The 21,682-nt window shown below is 38.0% G+C and overlaps 1 protein-coding gene and 1 long non-coding RNA gene across 3 annotated transcripts in view; both read left to right on the top strand.

Annotated features, from left to right (window-relative positions):
* Positions 1-7,901: 7,901 nt before the first annotated feature.
* On the top strand, positions 7,902-13,201 carry LOC121869959. 2 transcript variants are annotated; one of them, XR_006089611.1, is made up of 4 exons: positions 7,902-8,129; positions 10,003-10,175; positions 10,717-10,844; positions 13,048-13,201. It is a non-coding gene; the product is annotated as an uncharacterized LOC121869959 (long non-coding RNA). The 2 variants fall into 2 exon arrangements; XR_006089610.1 differs by having other exon boundaries at positions 10,717-10,835.
* Positions 13,202-16,077: 2,876 nt separating this feature from the next.
* Positions 16,078-21,682, top strand: part of LOC121869957 (protein phosphatase 1 regulatory subunit 7-like) — a 32,374-nt gene continuing 26,769 nt past the window's right edge. The window contains exon 1 of the mRNA XM_042371568.1: positions 16,078-16,173. The gene's annotated coding sequence lies outside the window, so the exon portion shown is untranslated. The remainder of the gene's footprint in view (positions 16,174-21,682) is intronic.

The raw sequence follows: 21,682 nt of genomic DNA on the forward strand, positions 1-21,682 counted from the left end.
GAATAGGAGGTGAAAGGTTGATAACAAAACTAAAATTCACAAAGATAGATAATAAGGGAGAGAAGGAAAAGAGAGACAGAGACAAATAGAATGAGAGATACACAGAGAGATACAGAAAAGGGCAGAGATACAGAAAATGACAGATATATATATAGAGAGAGACAGAGAGAAAGAAAGAGTGAGAAAGACCAAGAAAACATGGAAGGGTAAAGTAAAAAGAGCACTTGAACAGGAAGAGAATGGAGACCCAGGAAACGACTATTTGTGCATGATTGGTGTAGCATCTCGAGTGGTTTATTGTGATAAGACCCGCTGTTGTAGGCTGATGGCGAGGAACACGAAGCGATCTCAGGATCTTGTTGCGGATAGGTGTCTAGAAGGAGACATAAGAGAGAACGAAATAACCAGGAATGACTGAAATTGATGGTTTATTTATTAGGCCTTGTTATACCGTTCAGCCTACCATGAAGTAGTGCCGGTGAGGAGACTTAACTAAACCAAGAAGCTCCCTGATTGGTTGATGAGTATCTAAGAGAAATTCGCTCATTGGTCAGTAATCAAGGGGTTAAGGATCACAAGTTTATAGTTCCACATCTCGTCAAAGGTCTTACGTCATAATTAATAAAGATAAAGGTGACAGAATAATGATCATAAACGGGAGAACAGCGGTCAATGGTGAGGGTGGTGGGATAGGTCGTACTCTCGCAGGCAGGCAGTTACAACGGTCAGCACACGAGTCATGTTATGCAGCATTGAACTGGTGAAGAGAAAGAGTGAAAGACCCTTGAAAAGTTATGTTAGGTTCGGTTAAATTAGCCTTCCGGTGATTAATCATAAGGTAAAATAAACTACAGGGGCTAATCATCAGGTGACCCCTAATATCTCACTCACCTGTTTCCGATGATTGAGAAGCGGCCTCCGTCTTCCCTCTCCTGCGCAGGTTGACGCCCGTGAGGAGGAGGATGAACCCGCCCAGCACCACCACCACCACCGTGCCAACCATAAACACCTCCCCGACACATGAGAGTGGATAAGTTAGTGTGGGTGGGTGGGTGTGTGTGTGTTAAGGTGGTTATGTGAGGGTGTGATAGTGTGTGGATGGGTGGATAGGTGCGTCAGTAAACATTATCCACTATTGAATTCTACACCAAGGTCTCCAACTGGCACCAGATAAACAGACACTAATGGTTTAAAGGAACTTGTTTATAGTTATACCTCGCTGGGATACCGAAGCCAGGTTCTCGTTCTTCTGAGTTGAGATTACTAACCACTGCACCACACGTCACTAATGATACTCACCCACATGAAAGTCGACGAGAGAACAGGGAAGGGGCTGGTGAGGGAGGTGATGACGAGTGACTTTTGCTTCTCTTGTGTGTCTATCATCTTGGGTCTAGTAACAATAGTTTCCTCTGGTCCTCTAAACGAGCTTCAGAAGTTCTTGTGAAGTAAGTGACTGTGTGACTGGAAGTTGGTAGTTTTAAGTTCTGGAAGTTTTAGGTTCTGGAAAGTCGTCAAAGGCCACAAATAGATTCTGTAAAGTCATCAAAGGCAACAAATAAGTTCTGGAAAGATATCAAAGGCCTCAAATACGCTCTGGAAAGACATCAAAGAACATACATAAGTTCTGGAAAGTCGTCATAAGCTTATTAAGGTCTGGAAACTCATCGAAGGCCACAAATACGCTATGGAAAGTGGTGATATGCTACAGTGAATAATGGAATTAGTGTTATTTGAAACTACAGATCAAGTCTAAAAATTTGGAAGACCGCCAAAGAACACAGCCATAGTATCGTACTGTATGTTGTTAGGAACCGAATCCAGTGTCAGTTGCGGGAGGATAATGATGGAAAGAGTAGTACATGTAAGAGAAAGAACGACTCTCTCTCTCTCTCTCAACATTACAAGACTTCATAGAAAACGAGTAAAGTTACAGGAAAACTGAACTGAACTTACATTTTATTGCTTCTCCTAAGAGCTTCAATGTAAACAAACTTAAGTAGATTTTTTTTTTTTAGTTACATTCTGGTTAAAAAAGAACATAAGGAGAATAGTCACACTCACGCCCAGGAATGCCACTGATGATGTAAAAGAAAACGGAACACCTAAAGATTCGCCCCCCAGCTTATATCATTATAATCACCCAAACGCTAACCTAACCTAACCAAACCTAACCTAACAGTAACCAAACCTACCCTACCTTAACGCTAACCTAACCTAATCAAACCCAACCTAACAGTAACCAAACCTACCCTACCTTAACGCTAACCTAACTTAATCAAATACCCACAGGTAATGTTATAGTGGTTTATGTAAATGAAATAAGCTGGAAGGTGAGGAGAGAGCGAATCTTCAAGTAATCTAAGAAAATAATGGTTCGTTACACAGCCACACACGTAGCAAAATTCCTGAAGAAAATATTTATTACCCCACTTCCTCCTGACGTAACACCAACAACTAACCCAGTACCGCTAACCAGATTCATTATATTACATTTTTTACAGTTTATATTCTGAGTGACCTGCCACCAACCTCCCTGGCATTTAAAACTCGATTATCTGGCTAACTGAGTTAATGAGGCAGTTCGATTATAAAGAGAACCGATCAGAAGGAGGCCAATTGCGCGTTATTTGGGAAGGTCTTTGTTCGACTCTCAGGATACCATTGAAAGGCGCTCAAGGGAAGAAAATACGGTGATTATACCAACATTTTATTGTGAGCTTCGTCCTGGGGTTTCGTTATTCCTCGACCCATTTACTCCATCCTATATGAAGTCTTTGTCCACCCTTGTTGAACGCGCGCTCCCTCTCACGCCTCGACTGGATTTCTCTCTCTCTCTCTCCCCGTTTATCTATTTATCTATCTATCTAATCTCCCTAAACACATCTAAACATTAGAGAACGGGAAAATACCTTATAAAACACCTTTACAATATCTTTTTTTTTTTACAGTGTAGTAAAGATTTTAGTGTCAACGTCTCAAACAGCTCGAAAAGTTGATGGCACTTTTACTCGCTGTTAGGACCACTGTTACTCGCTGTTAGGACTCACTGTTACTCGCTGTTAGGACTCACTGTTACTCGCTGTTAGGACCCGCTGTTACTCGCCCACTGTTACTCGTTTGGACCACTGTTACTGCTGTTTGGAACCACTGTTACTCGCTGTTTGGACCCACTGTTACTCGCTGTTTGGACTGTTACTGCTGTTTGGACCCACTGTTACTCGCTGTTAGGACCCACTGTTACTCGCTGTTTGGACCCACTGTTACTCGCTGTTTGGTTACTCGCTGTTTGACCCACTGTTACTCGCTGTTTGGACCCACTGTTACTCGCTGTTAGGACCCGCCGTTACTCGCTGTTAGGACCCACTGTTACTCGCTTAAAGGACCCACTGTTACTCGCTGTTTGGACCACTGTTACTCGCTTAAAGGACACTGTTACTCGCTGTTTGGACCCACTGTTACTCGCTGTTAGGACCCGCCGTTACTGCTGTTTGGACCCACTGTTACTCGCTGTTAGGACCCGCCGTTACTCGCTGTTAGGACCCACTGTTACTCGCTTAAAGGACCCACTGTTACTCGCTGTTTGGAACCACTGTTACTCGCTGTTTGGACCCGCCGTTGTGGGAGTTGTTATTATGAGTGTTGAACAGCGCTCGAGGAAACTACACTATTGATCTCTTAAGACATAAATAAACTACTTCGAAATATCCAGATTTAATGTTTTTTGAGGCCCTTGTAGGAGTTGGATCACCTGAGAATTAACCACCCTAACGCTAACCTAACCACTCTTAACCACCCTAACGCAAACCTAACCAAACTTAACCACCCTAACGCTAACCTAACCAAACTTAACCACCCTAATCGTACCTAACAACCTATAAACTAACCTAACTTAATGTAACTTAACCAAACCCAATTCCCACAGGTAATATTAGTGTGGTTTATCATCAGTGTGGTGGAGCCTCTGTCGACATATAGACACTAGTACTTATACAAATGTGGACTATCTAGTGTACATATTGTAATTAATTAGACAAACAAACTATGTATAACTTATCATTTTCTAGTGCTGCAAGACATTCCCTCATCCTTCACTCACCTCTGGTTTAAACACAGCCTTCAGTCGACTTAAACTCTCGCTCGGTGACAGTTGCCTCTCATCGGTTAATCCTTCATAATGATAATATAGTGTACATATATTTTGGTAAATAAATAAGAAAGCCATATAGTGTTTGTGTGAACATTAAGTACTGTGGAACAACTACAAACAGGGATTACAAGTAACTCCAACTCAAACTGAAACTACAAAGCAGTTACAAGAGTTCCTGAACTGATGGATTACCAATTATTCATAGCCAATTTATAAGGTGCCAGCTGGTGAGGAAGCCAATATAAACTCAATGCTTTACTGCTTGTGACTCAACGCATACTCAGCAGTACTTCAAGTATCTGTGTAATAACTTGACAGACTCGCTAGCTAGCACATGAAGGTGGCTAGCAAATGAGATTACCTGACAACCCACAACTAGTTACATAGATGTTAACAGGTGGAATATCTCATAGCCATGATTGGAACAACCTTACGTGTTCTTGAAGAGTCATAAATCCTTTCACTAAATGTTTTAGATATCCACAAGTTCATCAACTTACACTATTGATGTGTTCATTTTGTTAGACCTAATGGTCAGTAACCAGACACTTGCTGTACAGTAACAGTCTCCCCATTTAAATCAGGCCTGAGACATTCCTGTTACAATTTAGATACTGTGCACTTTGAATACATAGCCTACTGTACCCACGACGAGATTTTGTATCAAATAGCCTTGAGTCATAGTAGACTCATTAGTGCAGCCTAATGTAATCATCAGGATTAGTACCCATTATATCTGGGGACCGATTATAACTGCAGCTCATATGGTTAAATTAAGTTAAGTTAGGGCCCATTAGGACAGAGATCCTTTTCAGTAGTCACCCCTATACAAACATCATCTCTACACCTCCCAAACTAACCTTCACAGTCCGGTGGTCCGTCGATAACCTCGGGCTTGACGGTACGGAGTCCAGCTGGTGTGATGATGGTTGAAGAGTCTCGGCTCCTGATGTAGGCAGGCAGAGAGAACTTGGTGAAACCTGGGGACGTAGGTACAGGAGGCTGCAGGCTCTCCCACCTAACTACTGTGGTCGAACCTCATTGAAACATACACAACTCTCTCTCTTTCTCTCTATCTCTACGTAAGTACCAAGTGCTAGATAATAAGGTCTGTTAAGGTCTTCGTAGGACCTTTACATTTGAGAGGATCACCATTATCCTAAATATGTTGCTGACAACTTATATATGTTTAATGATTATCTTGCGTAGCTTCTCTCATACTTCAGTATTAATAAAGTACCGATATCAGTACATAATCCTTACGCCTCTAGTTTGTTGGTTCCTAAGACAACGGCCCTATTACGAGATACACTGTGAGCCAAAAACAACTCTAGGGTTAATCAAGTGAATTTGTCTTACCAATTAAACTTTCTCGTAATGTCATAGTGAGGACGAATTTCCCCTAACAGGCGGAACGTGAAAAAGAGAATTTCCCTACACCTTCCCCTCCACTTTCCCGACCAAAAAGCTGTGCACATTTTGTGGTTGTTGGTTAATTACAGTTGGGCCATTAATTCACCAGGTGGACATGTGGGATTAATTAAGAGCTCAAGGTCACTCGAGAAGATGTTTAACAATCTTTACCAAATTGTAGTTGCTATTCTCTATTACTACTCGTACTAATAGCTGTTATGGCGAAGGTCACTGTATTCTACCACTTGTATCAGTAGTCACTATATTTAACTACTATTTACCTCTACGCCACTTGTCAACTTGCTAGCAGGTCGGGTGATCGCTAAGTACTACGCTACGCACTTTTACTTTTTTATCCTTGCCCCTCCCCCATCCCGGTTCCCATGGTTATACGTATGATTCTCCCTAATCCTCACTTTTCCCGTCGCACTCTCCCACTCTTCCTCCTTCTCTCTACCCTCACCCCGTCCTTGTCACTCCCTCTGCCTTCTATCATCCTACCTCCCTCTCTAACCATTAAGGGTGACAACTGACAAAGCGTAGTTGTTAATTTTCGCCTGCGCACGTCAGAAGCATTTCTCTGTTTATCACTAGGGACGGATGTCGTCCAGGGGACTTTCATGCCAGACGTTTTTACTACAATACAGCACTGTACACTACTCCTTATGCTCCACAAATTATGAATTCATAATTATAATTAGTATTCTCTTTTTTTCATATAATGTTTTAAAACTCTCTCTCTCTCTCTCTCTCTCTCTCTCTCTCTCTCTCTCTCTCTCTCTCTCTCAATTGGGCTTTTTTTTTAGTTAAACAAATTTATTGATAAAGCTTGGAGTACAGTTTACCTATTCTGAGTAATTCAGTCAGGTCTTGACACTGAGGGTGGGATCACTTCTCACTGCCACGCAGGACAGAGGTTCAATTGGGCAATTTGTTGACATTAATGAGCACTTCCGTGTTCTATGTAATGACGTTGTCTAGTATGACGATATCCCTTAATGGAGACTATCACTTTGGTTGATTTTAAGTGTAGTTACAGTTTTTTTCTATCTTCTCTGTGCAGTATGTATACACGTTAAACCATTGTGAAATTGTACGACGGCGTTACTAAAAAAAATGGTATACGGAAGAAAAAAATCTGAATTAATGTAATATCGAAAATATATACCAAGATTTTGCCAAGGCTTTCAACAGAGTACCCCACGAAAGGCAGAAAATTAAACTGGAAGGGTACGGGATTCGGGGAAATCTCCTAGCGTGGATCGGTGGACTTTCTCCATGACCGCAAGCAGTGTGTGGTAATTAATGGCACGAAATCATCATGTTTACCCATCACAAGCGGGGTACCACAGGGCAGTGTATTGGGCCCGCTGTTGTTTGTTTGCTTCATAAATGACATGCCTGACGCTGTACATTCCTCCATACAAATGTTTTCGGATGACGCCAAGTTATTTCGGGAAATTAAGAACCAAACAGACTGCGAAGAGCTGCAAAAGGATCTCTGTGAGCTCCAAGAATGGTCGAAGAAATGGCTGCTAAGATTCAATGTCACGAAGTGTAGAGGATGCACCTGGGACGTACCAAAGGTAAGGAGGCGGGACGAAGAAACTGCATTAATTGAGACGGAATGTGAAAAGGACTTAGGTGTGTATGTTTCCAATGAGCTGAAGTTCTCGGGCCATTGCGAAAAGAAGGTATATCAGGCAACTAAAATATTAGGTTTTATAAGAAGGTCGTAACGATCTTCATTAGTGAAGTGCTTCCCCATCTGGAGTACTGTCACCCCGTCTGGTCCCCGAGATATACTAGGGACTGTCAGTTGATTGAAAATGTCCAAAGGAGGGTTACCAGACATGTGCCTGCACTACGGCACCTCGGCCACCCTGAGAGATTGAAGCGCCTGAACTTGCCTAGTTTAAACTACAGACGGGGAAGGGGAGACCTAATTGAGGTGTATAAGCATCTCAAAGGGGCACTACTCAGTCGAGTGCCTTTTTTGGGGGGGAGGGGGGGGGGGCACTTACCTGAGCTGGTGGACGCTCGCCCCACAAGGGGTCACAGCTCAAGGTTGAAGAAGCCCAAGCTCAGAAAACTGAGGGGTAAATTTTTCGGAGTGAGAGTTGTGAACTTGTGGAACAACCTGCCAGAGTGTGTTGTGGCGACACCGAATGTGAGGCCTTTCAAGACCAGACTTGACAAGCACTGGAGCAGGTTCAGATACATTCAGTACTTCAGTACTTGCTAACAGTGCATAACAGAGACGGGACCGATCGCCCAAGCGGCTAACGAGCCGATCAGTGGCGAAGAGGATAAAATGTTAAAAAAAAAATGTAAAGTGCAGACTTGTTCGTGGTACTTGACTAACATCAACACCTTGTATCGCTCGTGACAGGTTAGTAAACTAAACATTTCTGTCACTAGTGTTTTTGTTGTTGATTCGCCATTGTCAGTTTACCTAAAGTCTAATAAGGGGATGCAGACCTATTAGAAGCACAAGAAACTTGAGAAAAATCCTGTGTTTTGAAACCCGTCAACTGACACCCTCCCTCACACCAAAGGCTGCAGGGTGAGTCATGTCACCCAATGAGTTTTAGAATTTTAAGCCACCGGTTGCATTTAAGGTTGAATTTATAGTATCACACCAGTCTTTATTTCCGTATTTAAAATATGTATCTCATAATGTTTACACAATTCTAAGATATTTTTCTTTTATGATATTTCCATCGGAAATTAAGGATAACCGAAATATTAATTTTTCAAGATTACTACTTACACTCGGTCACCAGTGTCGCTCCAGGCCATTGTCTTCGCTCTTTAAGCGTCTGGGGGATGAACGAGTTAGGTTAGATTATGTTTTCTTGGTTGGTTGGTAATATAATTTGTTATTTATTCTAAAAAAGAAATCCAGCTTTTTCCGTTATGATTGTTGGGTGGGGGAAGGGATGGCATCTAAAAAAAAACATGAATTCCGGTGGAAATGAATATCAAATTTGTTCGAAACTCATCAAAATACATAGGATAAACAATAATTTTAATATCGAAATAAGACCAGTGTGATACAGTACTATAAATTGACCCATTTGAGAAGCAGTGCTGTGACCTATTTTTACCAGTTATGTTAGGTTGAAATTATGTTTTCCTATGGTTTTCTGTGTTGAATGATTCTGATCTTCATTTCTATTGAAAATTACTACTTTTTGTGATTTTCCCCACCCAAAATCCCTGGTTCCAATTGGGGTCCCCCATTACCGTTGAATATGGGGGGATAGCTCAAAAGCAGTGATTTGCTGTAGAAATGAATTTCAAAAACCATCATAAAAATATAATCATTAACCTCCAAATAGGTGGATGACTGAAACGATAATTTTACCATGTCATGTTTCTGGAAATATGTAGGAGGGGTAATTATTGCTGACTGACCCGCCACTGATTTTTCATAGAAAACGATTTTAAATATGCCTCAATTTCACATTTATTTTATGGTGGACACTGTCATAGTTTGGGCAAAAGTGTTAAAAGTGGTTATATATAAATTTAACCCAACATAACTTAACCTAACCAAGCATATCTTACTACCTGCCATGGGCAAACTTAGTGTTCCTGAGACGAGGGGAAGCGGCAAGGCATGTTGTTTGCTTCCTGGATGCAACAACTACTGAGAAAGACAAAGTGCACGCTTAGGTGCCTAATTATCTACCAAATGAAGCATTTGCCCAGGAAATGAATATCATATCAGAGCACTGATATAAATAGTCAACAATTTAAACATTTTAAATTGTGTGAGTTTGCGGGCCAAGTTCAGCGCGGTCTGATTGATGCATTAACTGCTTAGTGGCAGTGGGTCACTTGGTAATGAACTAATGTTGGGTAAGTAAAAGTGAGGTCACGGGCGGTGATCACACGGGTCAAAGTTAAATGTTTCTTCCTTGTTGACAGACTGTCTCTCTTCATAGTACTGTACCTCATTCATCGTGCCAGGCTGTCTGTTCTATCTATTTCTTCTAGCCTGATTAGGTCTCTCCATGGGTATTTTTCTGCAGGCCAACCCACCAATGTACTGTATATCATATACAGTATTTATATATATATATATATATATGAATGATGACAGCAGGAAGTGCATGTGTTGCCATGGCCACCAGTTGGCCACTCTCAGCCTCTGTTGAGTGAAAACAAACCATCTCTGAACCATGTGTGGTCTTAGCAAGAACGAACCACTAAACATTCCCATTAATTAAATATCTGGTACTTTATATAATTGTTAATACTCATGCTCAAAGGTTCACTATTTCTACAATCAGATGTGTATAACACTTGGTACCATTATTATCTACATTTATCAGTGAAGCTTAAATAGCCTCCTTTAGGACTCTCTCCCATTAATGTAATTACAGTACATGTACAGTACAGTACTGTATGTATATTCCTTTATTCACCAGATGTCATCAAATAGCACTGTGAAGAAGGAGCGGGGCTCTTGTGGGTCCTCTGGAGTAAAGTACCGCTTCTCATCTCCTCTTGGTTATATCATCATAACAGCTTGTGCTAAAGGCTTGCATGCAGTGGAACTGGCAGGAAATATATCTGATGAGAATTTTTCTCCAAATGAAAGGTACCATATAGTAATTCTGAGGATGGTTTGTGAAAGGTACTGTATTACAGGTAGTCTCTGATTTACGGAATGGCTTTGTTCATGAAAACCTTACGTAAATAATTTTTTGTACATTGGATTCCATTTTTCCTTAGACTCCCATTATAAAAGCTGAGATACATTGGTAAGAACAAAAAAAAAAATCCCCAAAACATCTTAGACTGCTACAAAATATGTTTCTAGTGACAAGTTTTTGTAAATATAATGTATTAAGGGAAGTGCTTGCCATACAGTAATAATTTTATCCTAACGAGAAATTGTAGTTTTTGAAACTTACAGTATTTAGAAACTTCATCACTAGTTGTGATGCAGTGCGAGGTTCACCCAAGATACTGTATACCGGTATGACTTTAATTTTGTGGTGATGCACCAGCAATAAGTCTACTGCTCTGTATATACTGTACAGTATACCTGTTTACATTTTGAGATGTTTTGCTTTCTCAGGATTTAATTTTTGACGGTTTAAACTTTTGAGATATTAAACACATCATCATTCCCACAGTGAAAATATCTGGGCTTCAAAACTGCCCATAACAAAATTATCAAGAACATTGTAAGAATCCTACATGGGCCACTGGTCTCCTTCCCTCAGCATGGCCACCTCTAGTGGGTGGCCAATAGGTAAGGTCGGTAGGTAAATCTTGAGTTAGCATCTTGCCACACTGAGCCATGATAACTAAAACACTACAGTACAGAATACTATACAAGAATGTATTTTTATTTATAGCTTAGTGAACCAATCTCAGAACTGTTCAATACTGTATTGTACAATACAGTACAGTACAGTATATTGTTTTAGGCTAATTGTCTTTATAAACTAACCAGGTCTGGTGCAGGAACCTCTAGCATGCCTATGTCAGCACCTTAAAATCTTCCAATGCTGCCAAAAGAATTTGAAAAGGAGCAAAAAAAATTTAGCTTCAAATTTTTCTTACCTAAATTGAAATCTGTGTAACTTCTGATTTTTGTAAACTGGATCTTTGTAAATCAGGGACTGCCTTAATGTTATCTGTTACTCTTATGAAGACCTAAGCTTTGGCTGTTTAAATTGTTAAAATGTTATGTACAGTACCCAAGAAAAGTATCATTAGCCATGAAATTGATGTGATTCAAGGCTTGCCGAGCAATCTTACACGACCTGTGTCTGAACGTTTGGTAGTTCTACATCCATGACCTTTGAGAAAGAGAGAGTATATACGTACATTAATATAGCTTAATGGATTTCTTTTTATATTGAAGTATCTAGTATGCCATACAAGGACGACTAATATGGCGAGCTGGCATACCAACTTTATGATGATGCACTGGGGATCATGTCAAAGCATTTCGGCAAGCATTTTAAATTGTAGCAATGGAAAAGTCTTAAGGTGGTGTGAGATTTTGAAGATGCAGTACTGTTTCAAATTCACTGACCAATTTCCTTAACTGCTAAATCTCTCTCTCACACACACAGACACATTTGTTCTTTTTCAGCAGTGTTTCTGAATTATTTTTGGTTGGTATACCCCTAAGTTTCAGTGTGAGATGTCACTTACTCCCTCTCAATGGTGAATCCTGTCATTTTTATTTCTGTAATAATCTCTGTGTCATCAAAAAATTAGTACATGCCCAAAGTATAGCCTATCTGTTTCAACTATCAACACTATATATATAATTCCTGGCCTGTGTCAGACATAAGAAGTGTGTTATCCAATGTGACCTACCAAACATATCAGGTACTCAGATTTCCTGCTGTATTTACTCTGGACAATGAAAGTCATAACAAAGTAACAAATAGCTCGTAGACTAACTGCCCGAACAGCTAGCAAGCTGATAAGTGGTGAAATGATAAATTATATTAAAATACATAATTATGTACTCATAGTTTACTCTTGTTATTTCATGCAACCCAATTGCACATCCCTCTCCATAATGTATAGTGTATAGCACTGTGCTTTTTGATAATGCACACATGTACCGCTCCCTCCCATACTAATTGACCAAAATACCATGCTGGATAGTTATCATACTGTAGTTTTACACTGACATCTCCTGCAAGTGTAAGTTGTAAAAAGAAAAATTATAATTTTGTTTTGTTTGATTTGTATTGTAAAGATCATACATTAAAAAATTTATAAGAAGTTTTTATTTTTGCTGTGGTTATGCAGTACTGAACTGAAAATCTCATAATTTTTATTTGTATTGTAAAGATCATATAAAATTTATGTGGTTTTTAATGTTACTTAAGGTGTGTACAGTAAACAGTAACTGTACTGACTTGTTTATTAAGGAAACCTATTCCCTTCTTTACCTGATGATGCTTGAGCTGCAAGGTACACATACCCTGTATTGACATAAACCAGGTATTGGTTGAAAGAAGAAATATACAGTATACAGTACTGCATAGCACATGCAGTGTTATCTCCATTAGCCAGAACAATTGGTGCAGAGCACTTCCGAGAATGAGAGATTTCCTGGTAATGAGACGACTCTCTCAAAGCCAGAAAAAATCCCTCATTCCTGGAATTTTCCGAGTAACGGAAAAATTTTCTCAGAAGTTCCACAAATTGCACATTATATCATCTCTTGAACCCGGAAAAAAAAATTCTTCAACCCCTAAATTTTCCAGATTCTGGGAAAATTTTCTCAGAATTTTCCAGAAAATGTTCCCCTTGGAAAATTGTTCCCAAAGCCGGAATTTACCGGAAAATTTCAATTCTGGCTGTTGGAGAGTTCCAGTCAAGAGGGATTCCGGCTAACCGAGATATTATTGTACTTTACTGTACTTGAAGAATATGTAAATATGTAATGTAAAATTGAAGAGAGGACTTTTCTACTGTTGTGTTTTGTACAGGACTGAGGTGCAGCTATTGCAAGAAGATGATACAAGTAATCTACCAAAAGTGATTCAGGAAAGTCTTACGTGGTTCCAGGTGTTCTTCAAGGATCCAGAGCTTGTGGCTACTGTGCCCAGGCCAGAAATATGTTGCTTCAAACAATCAAGTCTTGGCAAGTTGCTATTTTTTTCCTCTAAATTATGGTATTACTGAGGAAATAATATTAATTTTATATCATTAGTGAATGGAAGTACAATACCCCTGTACGGTACTGAATGACACTGCATGAGGGAGTCTGTATTGTTCCAGATTCTGGTCGTCTTCGTAAATTATTTAGAAATTGTAGATACAAAAAATGGGAAAACTTAAATTCTCGTGGAAGCACCTGAGCGAAGATGGTAAGCTTATGCTTGCAGCTAGTGGAGTGCTGTTTATGGATTAGCATAAGGAAGGGCATCCAGCCAAAAACTATTTTTCAACATTCTTGATGGCAACCAGATCACCAGAGCTGTGCCCATTCCCTGGTCTATTGTTGCATTTGTCATTTGCAATGCAGGTAATGAAATTAACAATTAAACAAAAATAAATAAATTGTGTGTACAGGTTGTCCAACTATACGAAAACTGTATAATACTGTATTTCTATCTGTCCAGCATATGATGCAGTAGTTTTCCCCAGCATACGATAGTTCTTTGTGGCACTATCCGATTCGTTGACTCCACACAGTGAAAACCCAAAGTTACTTTTAAATTTATAGCTTATGATAATTTTTTCTTTAATTTGTTTGATATGTTCTATATGTAAGATTGTTTGCACATGTAACTGAGTAAACAATGGGAAGAAAATTACTCTACATATATCTACCCTAATTTAAGAATTAAAAAATGACCATAACATAACATATAACTCCCAGTTGTGGCACGGTGCCAGCTGTACCGACGGTTTACGGAACATTATTACTTGTGCTGTAGATTAATACATTTTATAAAAATTCTAAGTAATATTATGTGGTCAAAACATATCTTCCATGTTTAACATGTAAATCAATGGGTTAATCGACCCCGTTATTCGTCCTTTCGTCGTTAGTTGTGGTCATCAGAAACGCATCCCCAATGAACAATGAGGACTCCCTATACTTTGGTTTGCGGTGGTGCCATCAGGTTTTCATAGCTAATCTACACTAGCATGGAAAATTTCTGTATGATGATGTTAATGAAAAATTATTTAGGTATGAATTACATCAGATTTAGTATTTGAAATATAGCCAACGAAATATGGGTGTTATTATTTTCATTACATTACCAATAGCCTATTGTTTCTGTAGATTTTACATAGAGTAGGTACTGTACTTGCTCTTGCCATAGCTCATCAGGTAACCCTATGTTTGTATGATGTAGTTTGAAACCTAAATTTCTTCAGTGGGGTTCTTTATTTCTGAACGGTATCTTGATAGATACAAGTGATGCTCTTCAAATTTAGTAAAGTACTTCCCTAACATTTTAATTACCAAATACAGAGTTTTCATATGAACCAAACTCCAGCCAAACTGACTTGATTCAGTTTATGCTCTGGGAACAAAAACTACATTTATATAATATAATAGAAAAACTGTTAACCCAATTTGTAGTTTGTCCCAAATGTTTGCCTACTTGCACAGAGTTGTTGCTGGCATGAACAAAATATTTCAGGTCTTAGTTCAGTAATGAAACAATATAGTCATCAAATTTAAGGGGGCATTATTATTTAACACGGTACTCGGTTACCTATCACAAAACTGTAGCTGTTATCAAATTTAGGAGGAAGTATAGGTGGTGATGTGATGTTCAGTTTTATCTCTGCTGCGCTCCACTCATGGTCTGCCAGGGTCTCTCAAGATACTGAATGAAGCAGTAATCAGGGACAGGCATACTCTCTTTGCCTAGATGTACAGTTCATGTTCCACCACCTGGGTTGGAGCTCAGTGTTTGCCTAATGTTTCTAGACACAGATCTTTGTTTGTACATTCTATATATAAATGTTTATGCTGGCTAGTTACAGTATATCAAAGAAAAGATATGATAATACCTCTAACAGTTTATTAGTGGCATGGGTGAAGGAAGCATGGTGGAAAGTGGAAAATGACATGTGCAGTCTGTAAAAAGTTGTTGGCAGGAACCGTAATGTGTAGTGAGTATGGAAAATGGGTACACAAGAGGTGCTGTCACATAAATGGCAGACTCCAGGATGTTGCTAATTTAAGTAACCTGTTTGTACAGATAATTGTGTGGATTTAGCAAGGCTGGAGAAAGTCAGCAATAGGGATATAGACCTGAACTGTGTTGATAAGTTCTGTTATTCTTGGGTGACATGGGACAGTGCTAGAGGTGGTACTGAAACTTGCTCAGTTGCAAGAGTCAAAAGTGGCTTGAGGAAATCTTGGTTGTTGTTGCCTTTATTGTCGACAACAGGGCCTTCTCTTCGTGTGAAAGGAAAGATGAATGCAACAGATGTGACAAATGTGATGTTGTATGGCAGTTAGAGTGGATGACATACATAGGCTTCAGCAAGCTGAAATTAAGATGGTGAGGTAGATATATAATGAGACTGAAAGAAAGAAATCCGATTGGATCTATAGGTGCAAGAGTCTGAATGTGGATGGGAGGAGAGCCATGGGTTTACCAAGAATGACATGGAGAGAGATTGTAAGAAATTTTATCTCAGAATAAAGAAACTATCACAGCTTAACTGCAAGTGTAGAAAACTGCCATAAAGTAATGATGATATAAATTAAATTATAAGTTACTGTCACTCCCTGTTATTTGCTTTTTCAGTTTTGAGTCTTTACACCAAGTACATTATTTTCTTCATACAAATTTGTAGCAGCTAGTTTGTATTACTGATATTGTACTTAGTTTTTGTTGTATACATTATATTCTTGGAAATTAACCACCATGTGCCTGGATGTAGCTAGAAGATGCCAAATAACTACATGTATTTTAGAGAAACTCCTTTATTGCAGTTTCAACTTTCAAGTGAACAACTAACTATAATTCTATAATTTTCTGCAGGGTTTCATGCCCGAGTTTGGCAGACTCTTGCAGATACTGTTGGTCCAGGAGAGGTTATCACTTATGGGGCTCTCGCAGCTAGACTGAAGAATCCAGGTGAGAAATGAAAGCTTCGTCAGCATGCTAACACAAAATTTCTTGTGCTTGAGTTGGCATGGGTCAAGCTCGCATACACTACCATATATTCCTATCCCTGAGTCATGATTGACTGACCCACACTTTTTTCAAGATGTAGCTATCCTGAGCAAGACATTGGATTCTGATATAGTTTGACTCAGCATTATTTTACAGCTATGATTCTTGTGCTACTTTATTTTATTACCACCGTATGCTACCAAAACTCATGACTTGTTTTTGTATTCAAATTATACCTGGTAGAAGCCTGTGTTAAGCAATGTTTGGTGATTTTAAAGTTCTCTGGTAAATACATAAAATCAGTAATGCTAATCTTCAACCCCCAATTCCCACCATGTGTAGGTTATCTCAGGCAGTGAGCCAGCCATTGCAGAGTCAAGTGTAATCATCACTGTCAGCCTTTTTATTTTGTCCCGCCATCTACGGTTAGACTTACTTTTTCCACGTGGGTTAACATTATACAGGTATCCCTCGTTATATGCATGTTTGAGATACAAAAATTCGTTTCTGAGAATTTCCTTTCATGATACTTCCCTTGCTTACACGAATTTGAGTCCCGTCAAAAATTCAATTCGCGTACTCACAGGAGTCCACTGGGGCAGCCACATCGCCCTAGCGCTCTGACTACCAAGCTAAGGTAGAAGCTATACAGGGTGTCCATAAATGATTACCTTAAAAGCAGTGGTAGACCATGCTTTAATCAGGGTAATCATTTATGGACACCCTGTATTATGGTTATTTTGCAACTTGTAATTTCTGGTAGGTAACTTTTTTCCAGTTCCCTGCACACACAATCCTACATACTATACAAAAAAAAAATGCCAAAAACATAAAGGGAATAAACATTCCTTTGTGCACCAGTGAGAGAGTTAGCAGGATGAGCTGGGGGAGTTATGTTATGGTTATTTTTCAACTCTTAATTTTGGCCAAATACACTTAACTTTCTGGGTTATGGCGAGGCTTGTGGGCGGCCATGGATGATGCAGCCGGCAGCTGTGTTAAACTTTGATTTACCTTTTCCTTAATAGTTTTAGCTTCATATTTTCATTTAAATAGTATTTTGTTAATGTTTTTAATGAGTTATGTAGTAAATTACAGTAGCTGTGTACTATTTATCATTAGTTAAATAAGTTGTTGTTTGGAAACTGATTTCATTTTAATGAGGTTTTCTTGCCTTTGGGGAACCAAACCCTATTTTCCCATATGTTCTTTTATTAGCTATACAAAAATTCACTTAACAATGGTTTTTCAGGAACCTAACCCATTCATATAGCAAGGGCTACCTATACAGTAAATAACTTACTTCTTCAATATGGGTTAACATACAGTACAGTAAATACAAAATTGAAGTATGAAATATATTTTTTTGTCCAAAGGAAAGAGAAAAATAACATATCTCCACTGGAGCCAGGGGGACTTAACGTGCTCCAGTAGCAGGTTTCACTGTCCAGGCATGTCAGTGCTGTTTACAACTCTTCACTCGGTAAACTACTGTTGAAAACTTGAAGCTAAGGTTGAAACTCTTAAAACAGTTGTTGATCCAAAAGTTTGTAAGGCCTCAAGATTCCATGAGCAATTGAGGCAAATTCATCATAATAATATGTGAATGATAAAGGATCAGAACCAGATAATGTTTTCTGCTTAAAAGAAAAAAAAAGAATTTGGAACATAAAGGATAAGATTTATGTAGTACTGTACCTACTATATATTCCTCTTCTATTTTTGTATGGGATTTATCAAAGGTTACAGAAACCTAAAAAAAGTGGGGAAATGTTAGTGGTGAGTGATGCAAATGTAGAGAAGACAGAAACAGGCTTAGGCATCAAGTAGAAATATGCTACATAGTAACATAGACAATAGTATTTAGGTCCTTGTGTTTAAGCATGCTTCCTATCTGAATATAGTTGTTATAATTTACATTGAAATCTCAAAAATACACATGAGCACTGAAAAAAGTATCATAATTTGTATTCTTCTTCAGGAGCCGCGAGAGCTGTTGGCTCTGCCATGCGCAACAACCCAAATAGTATAATTGTCCCTTGCCATCGAGTAGTTCGTTCCAACGGCATGGGCCTTTATCATGGAGGACAACGACAGAATGTGAAATTGTGGTTACTGAAGCATGAGGGAGTTGATAAATTTAAATAGGAGAAATTAGGGAGGTAACTAAGATGTGGGAGCTCATAAGAAGAAGTACAAAGGATCCTGCAAAATGTGAAGGGTGATGACAGGAATTTTAGAGTACCTGTAATACAGTATATTAGTTACTAATCATGTAATGTGCAAGAGGTTACTGTTAGGTGCAGATTGACCTCATAAATAGTTGGTAGGTTACTTTGAATATTCTTAGGAGATCTGCTATTCCTGTATACCTGTAATCCAGAAGGTCATATAACAAACTTCTCATAGTACTGTACAGTGTAAACAGTATTTCATTTTCTTAGGAAGTTTAATGAAACTTTACAAAGAACAATGGCATTTTGTAACAAGTCCTAACCTACTATTATACAAAGTCCATTAGTAATAAGTTTGTGTTTAAGGTATAGGTGAAATCCATTTGTTGGAATAAAAAGATATTGTTGAAACATTGAAACATTTTTAATTGAAACATTTTTATTTAGCCAGAAAAATACAGATACAGAGTGGATAATAATAACAATATTAACATGGCTGAGCCAGTTGAGAACCTGAGATCTCTTTGAGGCACCTGATATATACTATACATGTGGTTTTTTAATATCACTGATGATATCTTTCTGAAAATGCTCTCTATGAAAGTACATTACTTAATATTAACTTTTAAACAACAGTGAAAGTAAAATGAAGCAAGTTTACAAAATATGAAATATTCATAATTAACAACTTGATCATTCTTCTGTGTGTGTTGAAAAGGAAAAGCCTAGATTTCCAAAAAGGTATATGGAATGGCCACTGGGTGTTCAGGGATTCTGGAAAGAGATGAAAATTACAGAAAGTGTGCACTGCTACAAAATATAAAATAAGAAAAATGCATTTCCCCATTCTAATTGTAAGAAATATTACAGTAATTATAGCCAAATTAATCTGACTATCATTCTTAATTGTATGAAAGCAATTTTGGACTAAACCTTATATTATTTTTTTTTTCATTTTAGCAATTGCCCACTAGCCATTTGGGTAGTTGATACATTCTTTGTTATGATCTTTATTGTCTAATGTTAGTACAGGAGAAAACCTGCAATGTTTTATAGTGTCACACTGGATAACACCCTTCCCATATGCGTCTTGGGCCAGGACTCGGACCCATGACATAGTGATGAGTTACGCTTGTTACTACTCTACTACCAACACCCTCTCCTCATTAATGACCCCTTTAAGCAAAGTTAATACACTGGTTCAGGTAATAGCTGAGAAGTGGACATTGTTCAGAGGAGTATGCTAAGTTACAAAAAGTTTATCAGCCTAGCTAAAGATACATTCAAGGTGCAAGGTAAAATTATTTACAAAACTAGTGGTCTACAGGCAGCTCCCCAATTTATCAAGGTTCAGTTTAGGAAAATCCAATTTTATATTTAAAAAAATATACAGTATTAATTAAAAAAATATACAATAACAATAATATATTTTGTCCCATGATTCAATTTACGATAAAAAAAAAATTCTCACCATTTTTGTAATTTTTTATTGATATCGTTTTAACTACCAGCACTTAATAAATAATATTGTAGTGCATTTATAGATAATCAGTTAGTTGTCTTAAGTGTACAAGTAGCCAAATCTCAAAGGTAACAAAAAAGTTGTTGGGAATGTGCAGAATCTCCATATCTAATAAATACAGTATCCAGTAATATAATAATAATGATCTCATAGTGAGCTGATTTTCAGAGATTTCAAAGGGTATTACTGTACATGTTGGAATGCATATACTGTATCCCTAATTACATTAATTTTGGGGGAAAATATTCTTTATTATAAATCACTTCTCTGGAACACATCCCCAACATATAATGAGGACCCTCTGTACAGTACGATATAGGAGTAAAGTTATTAGAAAAAGTGAAATTTGGAAGTGAACAAAAGCTTGGGAGGTGTGGACACTGACGGCAACGCATGAGAACGTGAGAGTAGTGTCACCTGACTGACAGCAACATTTGTGCCATGTAAACAAAGCCATGGGAATTTAGAATAATGTAATAGCTCATCGTGGTTGAAGTGGGTTTTTTTATCATTTCATCATTTATCAGCTTAGTAGCCACTTAGGTAGTTGGTCTGTTCCTTGTTATGAACTTTAATGTCCAGTGTTAGTATGAGTGATGTATTGGAAGTGTCACACTTGATATAGTGGTAAGATATACTACAGTATATGTGCATTACCACTGTAGAGATCATACCTTCCATTACAGAATGGAAATCAACATGTTAGTACAGTAATATATTTATTATATATGTTGACTAATATCATACAGTTCACTTTGTTTCTAATCTAATCCAGATTATCATCAGTACAGGTATAAAATTATTACTTTACTGTTCTGCATGTATTTATTTCACTGAGTGGTATATTTAGTATTGGCTTATAATTACTGTGTACAACAAAGAATCTAACCTGCAACCATATTCTTGGGAGGCAAATGTTCATTCATTGAGCTATATTTTCCAAATATTGTCTCTTTTTTTATCAATGGTACAATTGGATACCAGGTACCCATCATTATCCACCTTATTCATCTCCTATATTATTTAATTTAGAAAATTTATAAGCAAGCACAGGGATCTTTTAACATGCTGACAAAGCAGATACCCCAACAAGTCCTCCTGTACATCTTGGAATGTTTGGAAAAAATTAACACTGCCAAAAAGGATATTATTTTGGATCATTTCACTCCCCATTTAAACCATATAATCAAGATATTTTTTCTAGCCACTATAAATTATAACCATAATGAAATGATTATGGATACTGATAAAATATAATTCTATCACTTTAAGCAATTTACCTTACTGCAAAAAATGTATGAAAAAATAAATAAAAAACCTGACCCAGCAACAAAGATTCAAGTATACTGTACTGTACCCTCCTTTAGTTGTTAGCATGTTAAATATCCTGCCATCACTTCCTCGGTCTAGACTATCCATTGATGCCATCTCCTCTGCACTCAACTCTAAGTCCAGAATCTGCACAAAAAGTCTTAAATTAGGAGAAGTGATAGAGAGTATGATAAAAAGTGAAACCTCTATCGTCCAAATCAATTAGAAGAAGGAGGAAAATGTCCAGGCTGTTCAAAGTATAGAAAAGAATGCAATATTCAAGTAACTGAAGCATAATAAATCTATTCGATCCAAATAACTCTTGATATTAACCCTGTAAATGATCAATAACAGATATGAATGGGGTTAACTTAAAATTTACAGTACAGTATTTTACTTACCTGATGACTTATGTCTTACTTTCATTTTACGGTATTTTGTCATTCTATTTGTTCTTTTGTCT

Source organism: Homarus americanus, unplaced genomic scaffold (genome assembly GCF_018991925.1).
Source record: "Homarus americanus isolate GMGI-L3 unplaced genomic scaffold, GMGI_Hamer_2.0 scaffold14467, whole genome shotgun sequence".
Lineage (NCBI taxonomy): Eukaryota > Metazoa > Arthropoda > Malacostraca > Decapoda > Nephropidae > Homarus > Homarus americanus.